The following is a 17,880-nucleotide window of genomic DNA, read 5'->3' on the forward strand; positions in this document are numbered from 1 at the left end:
TGAAGGCGTTGGAAAAAATATTCAAGTGATATGCTGTATCAACAATTACAAAGATCAGAATAGTGCAGGCAGTGGTATTCCCTGTAACACTTAATGGAAGCTAAAGTTGGACCTCAAAGAAGCAGGATAGGAAGAGTATTGATGCTTTTGAACTTTGGTGTTGGAGAAGATTCCTGAGAATACCATAGACAGCCAAGAAAACAAACAAATGGATCATCAAACAAATTGATCCAGAGTTCTCACTTGAGGCACAAATGACCAGAGTCAAATTATCCTACTTCAGACACATTATGTGAAGACAAAGCTCTCTGGAGAAGGTTCTAATTCTGGGAAAAGTGGAATGAAGGAGAATAAGATGACCAGAGGCAAGGTGGATGGACTCAGTTACAATGGCAACGGGTGCACCATTGGAAGAACTGAAGAATCAGGTAAGGGACAAATTGTCATGGAGAAAATCTACTAATGTAATAGTTGGCACTGACTTGATGGCACATAATCAGTCTGATTAATGGACAATAAATGTGAATTAATTCTTGATGGCAACCATAGTGAACTAAACCTTGTTCATGGGAATGGGAAAGAATTGTGTTTGATTTGCATTTTTAAGCAAAGGGCCTGATTTCCAGTTCCCAGACTAATATGCACATCAGAACAGAATTACTCTTCGAATTGTGCACTTTTTGAAATATTGTGATGTTCTTGGCTCAAAAATAGCACTTGAATCTTGGTATTGAGGAAAGATAATTCCCAATTTCACATTTTAATGGAATTTATTTTAAAAAAGCTTATATTAGGGAGCACTGAATAAAAATTAAATGTGGATAACATTTCATGCATGGTAAGAAAGTCAACTTATGATTGAACAATTACAAAAATTACACGTTCTGCTATAGACTATATTGTTCATCCTTTAATGCAAAACCTTGTTATCTGGTTTTATGAAAAATGACTAATAGCATTATATGAAATCATATTTCAGCCATAAGGAAAAAATGAATAAAGTTGGGTGGGGTTCATCTCTGAAGTGGTGGAGAACATGGCATCTGTGAAACTAAGAACTTTTGAAGATATTTAAAGATATATTTGCGCTTCCAAGTTTCCCCGTCATGAGTACAGGTCACCACCTATTTCTGGAGGCCAGAATGGATGACATTGTCTTTCACTCATCTCCAGTCCACGCAAATGCAACATTGCTCTTTATTTTCCTGCTCTGAATTGAAAGTTGTGTTTTCCATTTCAGCCATCTCAAGCACTGCTGGCCAATTTGCCTGATGCACATTCTTCTAGGCCAGTGTTTCTCAACCTTAGCAACTTTAAGATCTGTGGGCTTCAGTTCCCAGAATTCCCCAGTCAGCATGGCTGGCTGGGGAATTTTGGGAGTTGAAGTCCACAGATCTTAAAGTAGCTAAGGTTGAGAAACACTGTTCTAGGCAATCCCCTGAACTTTAATTGACTATTGCACAGAACCAGGAACACCCTTTGGTTTAAGTCAATCATTGTAAGCCTCTAATCCCCACTGCAGCTATTATAGTACTGAGAATAAGTAGTCTCAAAAGCTTAGTGGTTATAACACTTGCCTGACATGTAGAACATCACTCATTTGAAACCAGGCAGAACAACAACAACAAAAACAATTTTTTTTATTTCTCTGAGCCACCTACTTTTCTACTGTGCCTGTATTTTTAGTCCACAGTGCACCATTTCCCTGTTTTGTTTTTTAAAATCATTTCAGGTTTTTCCAGTGCCACTATGAAACAGCATTCTATGCCTGAAAACCTTTTTTTTAAATTGGCTTCTTCAGTGCATATGCCAAATTGCTACTTCTGATCCATAGCTACAGGCAACACTGAATGTTATGAAAAGGTTTGGTCATCACTCGAACACAGCATGCCTACTGCAGTCAATCCATTCTTTGCCGAAAGGTAGAGTTACGTTGTCACAAGGACTAATTCTTTGCGGTAACAGGACTCTTATTCCAACTGTGATGTGACAAGAAGTACTGAAAAAACTTCATGAAGGCGATTAAGACAACAATATATTTTGTGGTCAGGGCTGAGTCAAAGCCTTAAAATATTTGTATCAGGCTGTGAACTTTGTCAGAAAAATAAACTTTCTTTAAAAAAATTACTTACGGTTATAAAATGCAACATAGATTACGGAAGAGAATTGAAGCTCATATTTGTGAAGTTGAATATCATAAACACTTCATTGTTACAGACAATTCTCTCAGATATCTAGAGACTGCAAACATGACCTGTTTTACAAGATCTGCCATTAATTTCTTAAAAATATAATGGATATCCTGATAAATTTGTAATAGATAACCAAACCTCTTTATCTAAGAATTGACACATTATTTGCAGAGAAGTACAGTATAGTTTTCTTCATATTACAACCAGCCACCACTACCCATAAGCCAATAAGGAAACATACTATTAGTATTAAATCAGAATATAGCATATTACTTTATTAAAGGAAATATTTGTAAATAATTTACTTTGAAAGTTATCCTAGAAAATGCCTTGCCCCCCTAATCAATTTCACCACATTATTATTCAGTTTTACTGCATAATCTGCATGTTTTCAAGGAAATATTGGCATGCAAACTGCTTTGAACTTATTAAAAGGTGGTATAAAAGATTTATAATGTACAGATTTTGTAATTACTGAAATCAGTCAGAAAAATATTATAAATTACACTTTGAATTTACTGAAGTCAATCACAAAAATAGGTTCAATTACATTAATGTAATTTTAATAATGAAGATCCTCATTGTTAAGAAACAGGAATCAGAAAGGAATACAGGTAGTCCTTGTTTAGTGATTGCCTCATACAGCGACTGTTTGCAGTTATGACGGTGATGAAAAAGTAGCTTTGTGACCAATCCTCACATTTATGACCTTCACAGGTCTGTAAAGAAAAAGAATGCTGAAGTAAGATTGTAAGGACAGACATGGTTTCACTTAGTGACCACTACACTTAATGACTGAGTTGCCAGTCCCAATTGTGGTCGCTAAATGAGGACTACCTGTAATGAAATACAGCTCTTTACACTAGAGGAATAGTGTGGATTCCCCAAAAGATAAATATTGGAACCAGTACTTTTTAATTTAGAAGATTAAAAAAATTACATTTTCAGAAGACATAATTTATGCTGTAAAACAAAACAAAAAACAACCGTGATCAATTCCAAAATATGTTAATTTTGTAAAACTGGGTGGCTGGGGATTTTGTTTAAACTACATTGCACGTACTTATGAAAATACTAAATATATATAAAAAAGACTGAATACTGAAAAAGCTAGAGCAATTCAAATTACAAAATAAATTCTAGTACAGGAAGATCCATTCTTAGTTATAGAACAATTCCTATCTAGGAACATGGACCAGCCCACCGATCATGGCTTGACAGCTATGGACTTCCTTTGCAAACTTGGAAGCAAGTCAGTATATCAGACGCAAAACCAACCTTCAGTACCACTGTGATAATCATCATGGAGAGCATACTTTGCCAGAATTGTATCCAGGATATGAAGCCAAAACCAAATTGGATGTTTAGGAGCAACTGTGCAGGAGCAGTGCACAATACCTTGATCCTAGAGGGTTAAAACAGATGAGACACAGTCAGGAGCAACAGAGGGCTGTTGCAGTTAATACCAGAAAGGCAGCAAAATTGAATTTCAGACTGAATATAGTTTATAACTTGAAGGAGGGAAAATGTTGTGAGATATGATCCTGATAATTGAACCCTGATAACTGAAGGAAAAGAAACAGGAGTAAGTTGTGAAGTAAGGCTTCTATTGGGGAAAGCAAACTAACACTTATAAACAGATTATATATTTGATGATTATCAATAACTAAAAATGATTGTTTAACTGAAAATCTCAGGCCCTATTATAAAGAACCAGCAGATGCTATTCACAGCTTCTGGTGACTGATTAAGGATCTGAATCGTGAAAACTGTGCAGTTTAATTAAAATGACTTAATGTTAAAGATGGTGCTCTGCTAAGTTAATAGGCATTACAGTGATAGTCAACAAAAGCAGACTGCTTTACAAAAATAAAGTGTGATATATCTCTTAGCTGGAAACCACTAAGTTCCTACTAATTTAATCTCTCTCTCTCTCTCTCTCTCTCTCTCTCTCTCTCTCTCTCTCTCTCTTTCTTTCTTTCTTTCTTTCTTTCTTTCTTTCTTTCTTTCTTTCTTTCTTTCTTTCTTTCTTTCTTTCTTTATGGCTACATTTGAGCCATGTGGTAAGCCTTCAACCTCTTCTAGTATAAGGACCTGACTGGAAGTCCCTTCCCAGCAGGAGATGAAGGAGTCAGGGCATGATAAGAAGAAGTGAACTGGAAGGAATAAGCCTGAGAAACTGATGCATTTCTCTAAAAATATAGCCCTAAAGGGGAATTTGTATAAAAGAATGTCTCAGAACTAACCATTCCACCAATACAATTCTGCGTACTAGAGTGTTCAATCAACGCAACATCTTTATCTCCACAAAGCTGAAAGTCTACAAAGTTGTGGTTATCCCTTCTCTCCTATATGGATGTGAGTCCTGGACTCTGTACCGAAGGCACATCAAACAAGTGGAGAAATTTCACATGCACACTCTCTGCTCCATCCTTGGCATTCGTTGGCAAGACTGTGTTTCCAATCTGGAGGTCTTGGATTGTGCAAAGTCCACCAGCATTGAGTCCCTGATTATCAGAGTCCAGATGCAGTGGGTGGGACACTTCATCAGAATAGGCAACTGCCATATGCCTCGCCAGTTGCTCTACAGTGTACTGGAGACTGGGAAGAGACCTCGAGGTCATCCATGCAAGTGCTACAAAGATGCTGTGAAGGAAACCCTACACCTCTGTGATATCCCGCCAAGGGAACTAGAAGCTGAGGCTGCTGACAGAACCCACTGGCAAGCCCTGTACAATGAAGGCTCCACCAGCTTTGAAGACAGATGGTACCAAAAGCTAATAGAAAACTGTGAGCGTTGTCACAGAATAACATCCACAGTTATTACAACAATGGACTTCCAATGCCCCCATTGTGCTAGACTCTGTGCTTCCAAACTGGGACTGCAGAGCCACCTTCATGTCCACAGATGAACTGCACAACAGTATGTCTTCTTTGAACCCGAAAGACTACCTATATATTATTTGTTCCATACATTAATGCCAGACATGTTTGATATGTATGTATGTATGTATACACACACATACCACACACACACACACACAGACACACAGTCTGCAACATTAAAAAGGAACAATAATAAAACTATCTTTTAAAAAACAGAATAAAACAAAACATCTGTCCTAATAGGCAAGTAATAGTACTGAAGCTACATATTTAATTATATAGCAGTCCTTGCTTAATGACTGCCCTGTTTAGTGACTGTTCAAAGTTAAGATGGTGCTGAAAAAGTAACTTTATGACCACTTCTCACACTTACGGCCATCACAGCATCCCCATGGTCACGTGATCAAAATTTAGACATTTCACGACCAGTGGGTGTTTATGACCATTGCAGTGTCCTACAATCACGTGATTGCCGTTTGTGAGCTTCACAGCCAGCTTCCAACAAGCAAAGTCAATGAAGAAGCTGGCAGCAAAATTGCAAATCGTGGTCACATGATGTTTCAATTCTGTTGTTTAGTAATGGAGTTGCCAGTCCTAATTGTGGTAGTTAAGCGAGGACTACCTGTAAACATATTTTAGATCTATAGAGCATTAAAAAGTGATATCTGCAATAAATATTGCAGTATCCTGCTTAGAGTTTCAAGAAGGCAGCATGTCCTCTTCCTAGATAATCCATTCCATACGTTTTCCAACAGACATTCAATATTCCATGAAATCTTAATCCTCCTTGGTCTATTTTGTGGACAAGTAAGTTTTTTTTTTTCCTTTGTATAACTGTGAACTTCGAGCTCTTCCCCAATCCTGCTGGTATTTTCCTGTTGTTGAATGATGAAAGGGCACTGTCATGATTAAGTTTATGTGGTTGACAAATGAACTTTTAAAAAAGCAATAAGGAAAGCAGCTACCAAATAAAACTTGCTGTAATCAGCCATCTGCCTTTGGTACTTGTGAAGAATTCCTCATATTTCACATTTCTCTCAGGGATTTCTAGCTAGTGGCCCACTTTAGCTGCCTTTAATAACTAGATGTATAAGTGGTGTGAGACCTGCTGTGTGCTTCCTGTGAGCTTGTGATCAGCATTTTGCACTGACTGAGCACTCAGAAATGTCTCTTTCAAGTCACAGGAGGCAGCAAAAATAGGAAAATGTAGTTCTTCCACCTTGTTTGGAGGTTCAGTAGTAACCATATAATTATCACCCAACCGCAGTTAAGGCAAATTGGCATTTCTGAACAGCATGTTAAATTTTCTCAATATTTTTACAGCACAACTGTCTTATAACCTGTTTTGAATTTGAAGAAAAATGTGATTGTGCTGTGAATTACGACTGTGGCATAGAACTGAGCATTCCCCACCAAGAATAGTTATAAGTAATGCCACAACAGTAGATAATACCTTATCTGTTTACTTCTATTTTCCTTTAAAAGAAAACAAAGCCTTCATAAAACAAATCAAACATTAAAGCCAGGGAGGAAATGAGGACAAAGGGGAACAACCTAAAGGAAAGCGGGTAGCGTGCCCGTCAACAGAACGTCCTCAGAACAACAAAACAACATATGCTGAGCATTTGCTGCTGATTCAAATGCCCGGACGCGTGTCCTTGTCTTTCTTCTTATCCAGATTTCCCTTCTGTTTTCTGCCTGCTATCTCTGAAATACAAGGAATAAATCTTGTCAAAAACATTTATTTCGGTAAGAGGAGACTTTAAACCAGTAATTCATTCCGATCCCATTGTGGGCTGCTATGAGGGAGTTGGCAAATAATTCCCATGCTGTCCAAGAATGTGAAGCAGGTTGAGTAAGGGTGAAGCTCTGTTCCTGATGCTGAAGTCTATTTGCAGAACCAGTTCTGACAAACAGTATTGCTTTGGTAGGACAGTTTGTTTTGCAACCCCAAATTCCAATTGTTCAGAAGATGTCTGGCATACATTTTCCCTCAAAATTATTTGTAGAAGAAAAAATTGAGAAGAATTTGTTTGAAATGCTAAGGCTTAGACAAGTAGATACTGTCATGGAAAAATGTTATCCAAAAGATAGTTAGCAAGATAAATACTGAGATGATGCTGTTCTTTGTTACTGTCAGACCACAGAATCACTGAAGGGAATCTGGAAGCTACAGCTGGTACAAAATGCACTGCTATTACAGAATAACACCAATACTTTGGTAGCTGCATTGGCTGCCAGTTGGCTTCCAGGTCCAATTCAAGATGCCATAGAGCCCTTTTGTGGCTTGTGTGCTTGTTTCCTGCAGAACTGTATTATACCTGAAGATTCTGCTCAACCTTCACCCTGGCTGAACAAACAGCTTGAGAATTCCTCCTCAAGATGCCAAAGGGGAAGGGTGTCTGTCCAGAAACAAGATTTTTTGGTAAGAGGCCCTTCCCTCTAGAATAATCTGCCTTTTGATGCTAGGAGAGCTCCTTCTCTGTTAACATTCTAGAAAGCAGTGAAGATAGTACTTTCCAATGAGCCTTTGAGGTGGTAGGTACAGCTTGGAGTCTCATTGGAGCCGGTCAGAGTGGGTTTGGATTTGGTATGGCTGCGCAAAGATGTGGATATCTGTTTTCTCATTTGTTCTCACATTGTTGATTTTTATTCTGAGATGTATCCTGTCTACAATCTTTGGAGTAGGCAGTACACAAAGCCATGTATAAATTAAACGTATCTCTTCATACAAAATGTTTTATAGATAAAAGAATGGTCCCTGAAGAAGTTTTACAATGAAAGAATAGAAGTCATTTGACTACTATATTTAATGATATCTTGTTAAGCAGAGATTGTTTACATGCAAGGTCCTCATTGGTTTATTGAGCCCCTGGGACCAAGTTGGACCTGGTTAGTATTTGGATGGAAAATCACTAGAAAACACTAGGATTGTAAGCTAAATTTTAAAAGTTGGGGGGGGGGCAACCCAAAGGAAGGCAGTTATAAACCATTTTGTGTTGTTGCCAGAACTACATGAATGTCTCTATGAAATCATTAGGAGTTGACTCAGCTTGGGGATTTTGCCATTGCCTTTATGTTTGTTGAAACATGGCAGTTGTAGCACTAATGTAGGATAACAGTTATAGCACTAAGAGGTAAAAATGAATACGTTAACTCACATTAAAAAAATAATTGGCCCATAACATTTTTCATACCCAAATAGGTGGACTGGTGCTACATGTTCCCTATGTTTAAATAAGTAATACATTTATATTCAACGTATATGCAGAAGATCTGCCTACTGCATAACAAAGGCATACACATAGAGATACACAAGCACACACATACACATATACAAACACACCCACAACCCCACAAGGTTTACATTCTAGGCCTTTCTCTCTCATCCTTTCAAGTCAGTGGACTTTGGGCTGTTCTTTTCCTGGCCTTAAAAGTTAGAGACACCTGAACCACGTTTATATAACAGCTCTGGCTGGCTGGATAATTGTTGATTTGTACCTATCCAGCATTCTAAACAGCTTTGTAAACATTATAAGCTAGCCACCTTGAATGAATTGGATTCTGAGTCCAATTCAGTAAATCACTATATCTGATCCCTTCAATATAAGCTAGATATAACTGGCACAACCTTTAACTCCATAAACCAGAAACAACTGTTATTCTGTTGCAATTAAGAGTATCTGCAGCAGCCTGCACAAATAAATGAGACACCCATTGCTGCCACAGCTCGACAAAACAAATATGCTTGTGGAAATATTATTCAGAAAGTTGTAACCAGGAATTCTGCAGGACAGAGCATCACTGCTCTGATTCATAATAACTTCTCATTAAACTCAATGGGCCAAATCCATCTGTTGAAATACCCTGCCTGCACAATAGCAGAACCAATGAACTTGGTGCCAAGCAGTGAAAAGACTTCATCATAGAGCAATGAAACTGCACTGGAATAGTGTAGAGAAACTGTATATGTCATGGTAGATTGACTTGAACTTCTCTGAATGACTCTGTGCCTGCAAGCTAAACATCTTTGAACTATATTAGAGGTGACTAACTAAGAAAAGGGTACTGTACTAGCCAGTCTCTCTGGTGTCATACTAAGGACAATCTCCCCTGATGGTTTACCATGTTAAGAAGAAAAGATATATTGCTCACATCCCAAGCTATTCTTTTTCTTCTGGGTGCATTTGCTTCTGTATGCCAGGAATAAAAACTGCTGACAGGCTTTCTACCTGTCCATTCTGACCACAAGGGAAATTTAGATCTCCTAAATCAGAGTTTCTTTCACCAAGCACAGATATGCTCCCTGGGATAACAGTTGATGAAAGGTTTTTTTAAATACACTTGATGCAATGTTTTCTATTAAATATTATTAAATCATGATTTAACATGTCAATATCCCAGTACTAAAATGGCAATATGGCAAATCCATATAAAAAGCTGATTCTGTTATCAAAATTAGAATAGTTACATATTAATAAGAAAGCAAACAACAACAAAAAACATTATGCATATCTTGGCAAAACAGGTATTTGTTGAAACTATTCTCTCTCTGGAGAAAATCCAAAGGGATCAGAGTCAGCTTTAACGGGTGGTGACCTGCTTTAAAATAGAACTTCTTGGAAATACTCTATAATGCATATAAGACCAACAGACAAAGATTTATTCTATCAATGATCATAACAATGGGAAAACAGTGAACAGCAAAATTGTGCTACAATAACATAGCATAATAAAACCATGTTAAAACCATATATAATATTCTAATGACACAGCACATAACATAACTCACCTTGGTTATAATTTGTGTTCTTTGTTATCTTATATGTTTTTATGGTATCTTATATGTTATATTATATGTTTTTATAGCTGCAATGCAAAATTTAGCTACTTTGTAGGTAAATATACTTTGTACATTAGGTTTCTTATCTGGTAAAAGAAAGGTAAGAAAAAATGTATCTGATCATCCTAACATATGTTCCCACAAGGGGGAAATAAGAGACTGGCCACCTTGATAATATATGCAATATCACAAAATATGTTGGGTGGTTTCTACTGAAGTTGAATTCCCGAGAAAGGTTCTCTCTCTCTCTCTCTCTCTTTCTTTTTATTATGTTATTATAAATCTCGATACATTGCATTGTTTTAATATAGTAATGTTTATAATGTGATTAAAGATTATTGACTATTATTTAGATAGAGTATTGAAAACAGAGAAGAGAAAAAAGTGTTCATGTGATGGACTGGAATGGAGGAAGGGGGGTGAAAATGGTGCTCTCATCTCCAGAGCAATGCTCTGGAGATAAGCGGAGGAAGCTGGTGCATCCCTAAACATTCCAGAAGATAGTGAATAGCTGTGCCTGGGAACTAGTGGTCAGTCTGAGAAGATTTCTGTAAACAGGCGCTGGCTAATAAACCTTGCTGATTGATCCTGCATGGTCTCCAGGAGTTCTTTGGGCTAGGCCTGACAGTTCTATCGATATTAATTACAATTTAGGATGTCAGTATTACAAACATAAAATTATTTGGATTTTTCATCCAAAGTTGAGTATAATTGCTACAAGTATAAAGTATTTGTTGTGTGATAAAAGTTTTGCTCTTAAGCTGATTAATTAATATTAAAGTCCCATTGGACTTTAACAAGAATTAAAATACCAAAAACAGTAGGCAAAAAGAAAGAAAGAAAGAAAGAAAGAAAGAAAGAAAGAAAGAAAGAAAGAAAGAAAGAAAGAAAGAAAGAAAGAAAGAAAGAAAAGAAAAGAAAAGAAAAAAGAGAAAAAAATGATTGGGTTTCTGACTTGCTCCTTTTTATACATTTGCTAATTTGCAATATTTGTAGACATTTAGAACCCCTTAGAAACCAGACTGATTACATTTGCCACGCTACATGATGTGTTGTATGTATGGGAACCATTCTTGCTAAAATTTAAACTTCTGTTGTGTATATATGAGAAAATCCTTCTTGAGAAAGGAATTTTGGCTGATCTACTACTGAGAACTGCTGTAGAACTTCACGTCTGGCTCTAAAAAAACGTCATGGCTGAGCAGGGGATATAAGTGTAGTCAAATCTCTACTTAGTTTCTATCCAGGTATTCTAAATATCCTTGATATAACATGAAATTAAACTAAATTCTTTCTGTTGTGGAAAACTCTTTATAATTTGGAAGCTTCTTTATATTCTAGGAATAGCAACTGGTCAGGAGGAAGGCCAAGGGAGGCATGTATAAAAATTATATATACTATACTCTAAATATATAAAAAGTATAAATAATAAGATACTATACATATATATGGTTTCTAGAGTTTGAATACATGGAAATACTAGCAGAATTGAAAATTTAATATATTTTTTTTTACTCATAAACTGAAAAACACAAGAAATAAACCATTTAAAAAGTCATAAGTATGGCAAAAGGCTTGATGTTCAGGGAGTTAACATTCCACAGAAAACTAGTAAGCCCCACAATTAGCCAAACTTAATTTTGAGATCTATTACTGCTAGAACATACTGAAAAAAATTGCAGTGGCTTAACTTCATCAGAATAACATATAAAGAAGTAGTTAGAGAAGAGTCACTGAGTCAAAGAGATAAATAAGCTATCCCCTCTAACAGGACAGGATACAATTTCACTTTCTATTGTGCTTTCTAAATGGAACATTTAATCAGGGTTCATCATGCATTCACATGCTGAAGAAAAGAAAGAAAGAAAAAGAAAGAAAAGAAAGAAAGAAAGAAAAAGAAAGAAAGAAAGAGAGAGAGAGAGAGAGAGAGAAAGAAAGAAAGAAAGAAAGAAAGAAAGAAAGAAAGAAAGAAAGAAAGAAAGAAAGAAAGAAAGAAAGAAAGAAAGAAAGAAAGAAAGAAAGAAAGAAAGAGACTCTAATCAATGAAGCTGAAATGTTAAGAATAAATTGCTTAAAATATATTAGGGAAGAGTGCTTTCCGTACTGATATACCTTTTTCAATTCAATATAGATCTTAAATAGATCTTATAGTTCAGCACTTGTGACAATAAAGCTGATTTCCATCGGTTATTAGGAAGACAACTACAAAATGGACAGGCAAACTTCACCATTTAAATTCATTGATAGATTACTTGGATGGGTCTTCCTGAGCTGTGTCTTGTAGCTGTCTTCAGAAGGTGAGGAAGCTATCTCCACATTATCTACGCAGCTGGGAAAGGCTTTCTGCCTTGTCTTCAGAATGTCTTTGTATCCTGTGTCATTGATTTTGGCTCCCATGAGAAAGACAGAATTTATTTTCACCCTGTGACAAGCCTTTAATCACACTAGGAAGACCCTAGTACAAAAATACGTAAATGCAACATTCAGGAACAACACAGATGGATAAATAATTTATTTTAAAACCAAAGTTATAAATAACATAAAAAATAAAGCTGTGATATCCACTCATTCCAACCATTTTATTAGAATGATATGCCAAAAACCAACCAACCAGAAGCCTTATATGAATACTCAGTGAAGTAAATGCATTTGGGCTTACTTTGGGAAGAAGTTCTAAAACCAGAGCCTGTCTCTGAAATTCTCTGCTTCCTTTTGACCTGATGGAATATGGAATTACCAGATGATCTCCAGTTCAGAGTCTTATCATTTGAACAGGATATGAAGACGGAACTATGTAATGCTATGCCTTCTCCCTGGTAATGTATCTCTCTAGCATCTTTTTTTAAATAATAATTTTATTAAACATTACAATTACAAAGGATAAAAACTAATACAAACTATAAAAAAATAAAAGAATAAAAAGAAATAATAGAAAGTGCAGAAAAAAAGAAAAAATAGAAAAATAGAAAAAGAAAAAAAGAAAAAAATAAGAATATAGTAAAGAAAAAGAAAAGAAATATATAAAAAATGGCTTCCCCCTTCATCACAATAAGGTTAAACAATTTTAGTAGCTTATCACCTTTTCTTAAAATAAAACAAATGATTTTTCCCATATCTCATCTCTTATCTATAAAAAAATCCTTAAAGCCTCACTGTTCAGTCCTGGTCAGCAAAAATCCATGAAGAGTTACCAGAGATAAAATATCTATTTTAACCTTGATCAAATAAACAAACTTTATATTCCTTCCTTTTACTTTTAACAATCTTGATCTTAATCACTTCAAATGTCCTAGAACTTGATTTCTTTTCATTTTTTTCTTTGTTCCTTCTCACAAAATCCTTCAAAATTTTCACAGGTCTCTTTTGTAAATCCAATATGGGAAAGTTATCCAGGTCACTGTTTTGGTTTGTTATTTAGGGATAGGGTTGTTATCCCTTTTAATTGTTAAAACATCAGCCGGTTTCATTTGTATATCTAATGTAATATCTTTCTCCATATTATTCTTGTAGCTTGTCATTTTTAAATCTACTTTCAAATCAGTCTTAGTCTTGTCCAGTAAAACTTGTTCGTCTTTCATAACATCTTTGAAACACAGTCCATTTATAGAGGCAGACACTCTTAAAATTAATTTCTGGGTCCATTGTTCACAAATATCCTTCAATATGTCCCATGTTGAAGTATTTTGCTCCATTCTGTATTACTAAGTCAAATTTAAGTGCTCTTCTTTAATTGTAATTTTTAGTTCCTCTTGGTTCCTTCTCCTGTCCAACCTTCACATTCCCATCTTTTTTTTTTTTTTTAAGAATTCAAAACACCAGCATTTTCCCATGGGAAGGATTCTTATAATTGATTTCAAAATCTTATTTCAAATCTATCTGGACCCTTAGTCTGTTTGTAACATTCCAAAATCAACATTTGAATCATCCTTTTACTGTTTATTCCATTAAAAAAAAAAAAATTTTTTTAAGTCCTTAAACTTGTATTTAAAACTTCTTTCACTAAGGATTGAAGGAAATTCACCCGATGTTTTCAGACTTGTTGATCCAAAGGTTCCTGATAGTTGAAAAGCAGTTAAGCACTTTCCAAAAGTGATTAAGAAATGAGGCTCACCAAACCTTAAGTCCATATAGGCTGCATTATGGCTGTGAGCCTGATTGAAATCCCTCAATTCCCAACCGCTTGACTCACAAGTAAATAACAAAAACCTCAGTTCCCACAGTCTACTCATGAGGAGCAGCTGTCTAAAATACAAGTGGGCAATCTCATGGTCCTTATTTTTTCTGGAGAGACTTTGCCAACCAGAATTCCCCATCTGGCCGCCAATCTCTGCCACAATGCCATCCCTGCTGCTTCAGGGATGTCTAATCCCCCATGACTTCTCACTAGAAGTCTACGTAGCTGTATAGTGCCTTTGAGTGAAGGTAGATACAGTATAACTCTTGGACAAAATACAACAGATACAGCAGAGCCTCTAAATACAGCCAACTTTTACCTATCCTCCTATCATTTGGTGTGGGCTAGGTGCAGGCTGGGGATGTGTTATCTTATGGACTTCTTGGAGAAGCATGATTTGTACTGCTTTTAAATGTTGGCATCAGGCTAGACTGATATACTATGCTTTTCATCCTAGCTTCAGATACTACAGTGCTGAAAACAGTCTCTAGAAAGACAACTTAAAAATTCAAGTGCTGTTGTCTAAGCCTGGGAATGGGGAGCCATCCTCAGTCTCTTGAACTGAAGAAATTGATAGGACTTCCCACAGAGATCTGCAGAATGACAAGAAGAGTGTAGCATAGGCTGAACAGTGCAGGCAGAACATGCCTGACTCTTTTCAAACTGGAACAGGAGCAGCTGGAATTGTGTTGACATCTGGGAGCTATCTGAACCTTATGCTTTGCACTGATACACAAATTCAGTCTGCATATTATGTGAATGAAGCTATCATCACTTTCCATACTGTTACAGTAAAGTATGATCCAGAGCTGTTTTGAGTTGGGTGACCTTATAAATTTGAATTATAAATGAATACATAAAATAAGTAATGGATATACAAATTAGTCCTAGGGGAAAAGTTTCCCCTAATAAAAATTCTTAGTAAGAAAACACAGATGTGTATTGCATTACAGATGTGTATTAGCAAAAACTAGAATCACAAAGAGAAGGGAATTATTTTTTACCATAAATAAAATTACTTCAGCTTAAGCACACTCAAGTTAATAATAATTACTGTGACAATATGCACAACTCTCATGGTTCATAATAAGATACATCATGCTAATTCCCCCCACTTTTTTTTTTTTTTTTGTCTTATTATGGATCCTTTTGAAGAAACGTAGCCCAAGGAGATTACTAGCTACTAAAAGAAGAGCAACAGAACAGGTGGTAAGTTGACCTGGAAAAGCTAGTTGAAATATCTTCTGTTGATTACACTTAAGAATAGAATGCCAATACATGAAAAGGACCTAGGAATGGAGTCCACAGTAATTCAAGGGTGAAAATTAGACAATGAAAGGTCAGGATTAATGAGAAAGGGATGATGCACAGAAAATATCCTATTCATCTAAGTTGTACAGCTATTTCACAAGCTATTTAGAGCACAAAATCTCATCCATAATAGTAGCAGATCACCATAGATCAATCTATCATAATGGATCAATCCCAAACTGTCATAACTGTGCCACATTTCCAGAACAAGAACCTGATGCACAAAGAGCAGACAGCTTAAGGTTTTAGCTCAGCTACATATTGAATTAGTCATATAATATACATATGTTAAACATACTGTTAAGGTATTAAAAACCACCCTCAAAAATCTCCAAAATCTCCATATGACAAAAAATCCCCAAAGAGGAGATTTAAGCTGCTGTATGCAGAAATGTTACCTTCCATTCTTCTAAAGACTATCACAATTATTTTTACACAAAAGTATATAACGCCATGGTTGCTTCTGTTTATAGAATTATTTTTTTAAAAAAAATATTTCATCCTTCCATGTGTGAGGGTTGTGGTGGTTGGCTCAGCCTCTGTTTGATCACATAATAAGGAACCAGAGACCCGCTTAGATGGCTCCATTGCTGAGGGGGCCATTTTTCTTCTCCCTTCTCCTATGGTTTGCATTTCTGTTTTTTTACTGTATTTATTAATGTTTGTTTTTTTAAAATATTTCTTCTGTTGTTATATCTGTCTTTTTATCTGATTGTTGTACGCTGCTCAGAGTTGCTTTGGTGAGATGGGGGGGGGCGCTATATAAATTTGCTTAATAAATAAAATTAAATTAAACAAATAAACAAATAAATAAAACCTTGGAGCTTCTGGCAATGTTTGCACATAGATTAACTATAAAAATCATTCAGCTTTGCAACTGCTCCAGAGGAATGGCACAAAGACAGAATCACTGCATTGCCTCTAAAGATGTAAGTGGATGGTTCCTTATTGGTGAGAAATATCTACCTGCTCTGCTCCTATTCCTAGACTCCTAGGGTTAGGATCTCAGAATTTCTATTCTTCTCCTTAGATAAAATCTTATGGTTCCTTGTTACCTTTACTCTATTTATATACGTGTGTGTGTGTGTGTGTGTGTGTGTAATTTTTGCTACTCTGAAGGACTGGCTGATTTGTCTGCTTGCTTGGCCTTTTTCCTGACCCTTGCAAAAAAAAAAAAATGCAGCAAGCAAGACACCAATTAACTGCTGCTTTAAGTGCTCACCCACTGGCCAGTTTGCAGCAACATTGGTTGGCTTATGGAAGAGAAAATGAGGACTGTTAAAGAGAATTTCACAGCTGTCTGAAAATTCTTCTGATAGTTTGGGGGAAGAAGCTGGGGGCTGTGTAGAAAAGGGCTCGATTAGGAATTGGAGAATCATTTTCATTTTTTGATTGACACATTCATGCTCAAATGTATATCACCTTCTTGAAGAGAAGGAATATCTGATGGATATTGATCAATTATGGCACACCAGCAGGTAGCCCTTAATCTAGTTTTATGTAGATCCTAGCCTATCCCTCTTCTGGCAGACTCGTATAAGAAGACACACACACACACAATAAGCATTAGACAAAAGAGGCTGTTAGAAAGAGTGTGAATGGGTGGCTCAATCTGTGAATTGTTTCCTTGCACACCTCAGCAGGACACACAGAATAACGTCTTAGCAACCATGATCCATGTTCTTTACTGTATTGTCTACTGGCTCTCTTCAGTGATCTTATCTTGCCAAATAACATCTTCTTTTCAATTAGGTGGGTCTGGAATGAGGAGGAGGAGGAGGAGGAGGACAAGGAAGGGGGATGAGAAGGAGAAATGCAGAACTTGTGTATGTGCCCTTTGGAATATACTGTTTACGTGCTTTAAGAGCTGAAATGCAACTGAAAAATGATGTGGGTGAACGCATACAAAGAATTTGGCAAATAGCTCTTTGAAATTGATTTGGCTGACAGCACATAAAAATGAAATGGAAGAACTGTCTCCTTAAATTTACCAATCCAAAGCATCTGCCTTCCCTTTTTCCACTTAACAATTCTGCTCCCCCAAGGGTTAGCTTATAGAGAGGTTTGCTTTTCAGAAGCTATTTCTTTTGTGCTTAATAAAGCACCCACACAAAGTTTGAATATTGAAACAGCTTGCTCAAGCTCTTTCCCTATACTTTTTCAATGGAACAAAAGTAACATGGATAAGGGGGTTACAGATAAAGCAAAATAAAAAGTATAGGGGCCTGTTTCTCCTTCCTTTCTATCACATGCTGTGAATATATATTTTATTGATTTTTTTCTTTAGATTTCTTCCCCCCCCCCTTTTTTTTTCCCTTTCTGAGACTTTGGATCCTCTGCCTTTAATTTACTGCACTCTAAAATATATAGAGGACTGTGGGATTCTCCTTATAATGGAACAAAGTTCTCAAATCTGTTTCACAGTTATTGCAAATATTTGCATAGAAAAAAATGTACTGAAACATAATGAGGCC

The 17,880-nt window shown here is 36.2% G+C and overlaps 1 long non-coding RNA gene across 3 annotated transcripts in view; it reads left to right on the forward strand.

Annotated features, from left to right (window-relative positions):
• Positions 1 to 17,880, forward strand: part of LOC112541787 (uncharacterized) — a 163,704-nt gene that overhangs the window by 115,417 nt on the left and 30,407 nt on the right. Inside the window, exon 4 of one of the 3 annotated variants that reach the window (XR_015797048.1) lies at positions 284 to 16,150. The exons of the other annotated variants lie outside the window; for them this stretch is intronic. This is a non-coding gene — a long non-coding RNA (uncharacterized LOC112541787). Of the gene's footprint in view, positions 1 to 283; positions 16,151 to 17,880 lie in introns of those variants that run through there. 3 annotated transcript variants of the gene reach the window in all.

Source organism: Python bivittatus, unplaced genomic scaffold (genome assembly GCF_059951505.1).
Source record: "Python bivittatus isolate LINGU-HERP-01145 unplaced genomic scaffold, Pbiv_v1 ctg000480_np1212, whole genome shotgun sequence".
Lineage (NCBI taxonomy): Eukaryota > Metazoa > Chordata > Lepidosauria > Squamata > Pythonidae > Python > Python bivittatus.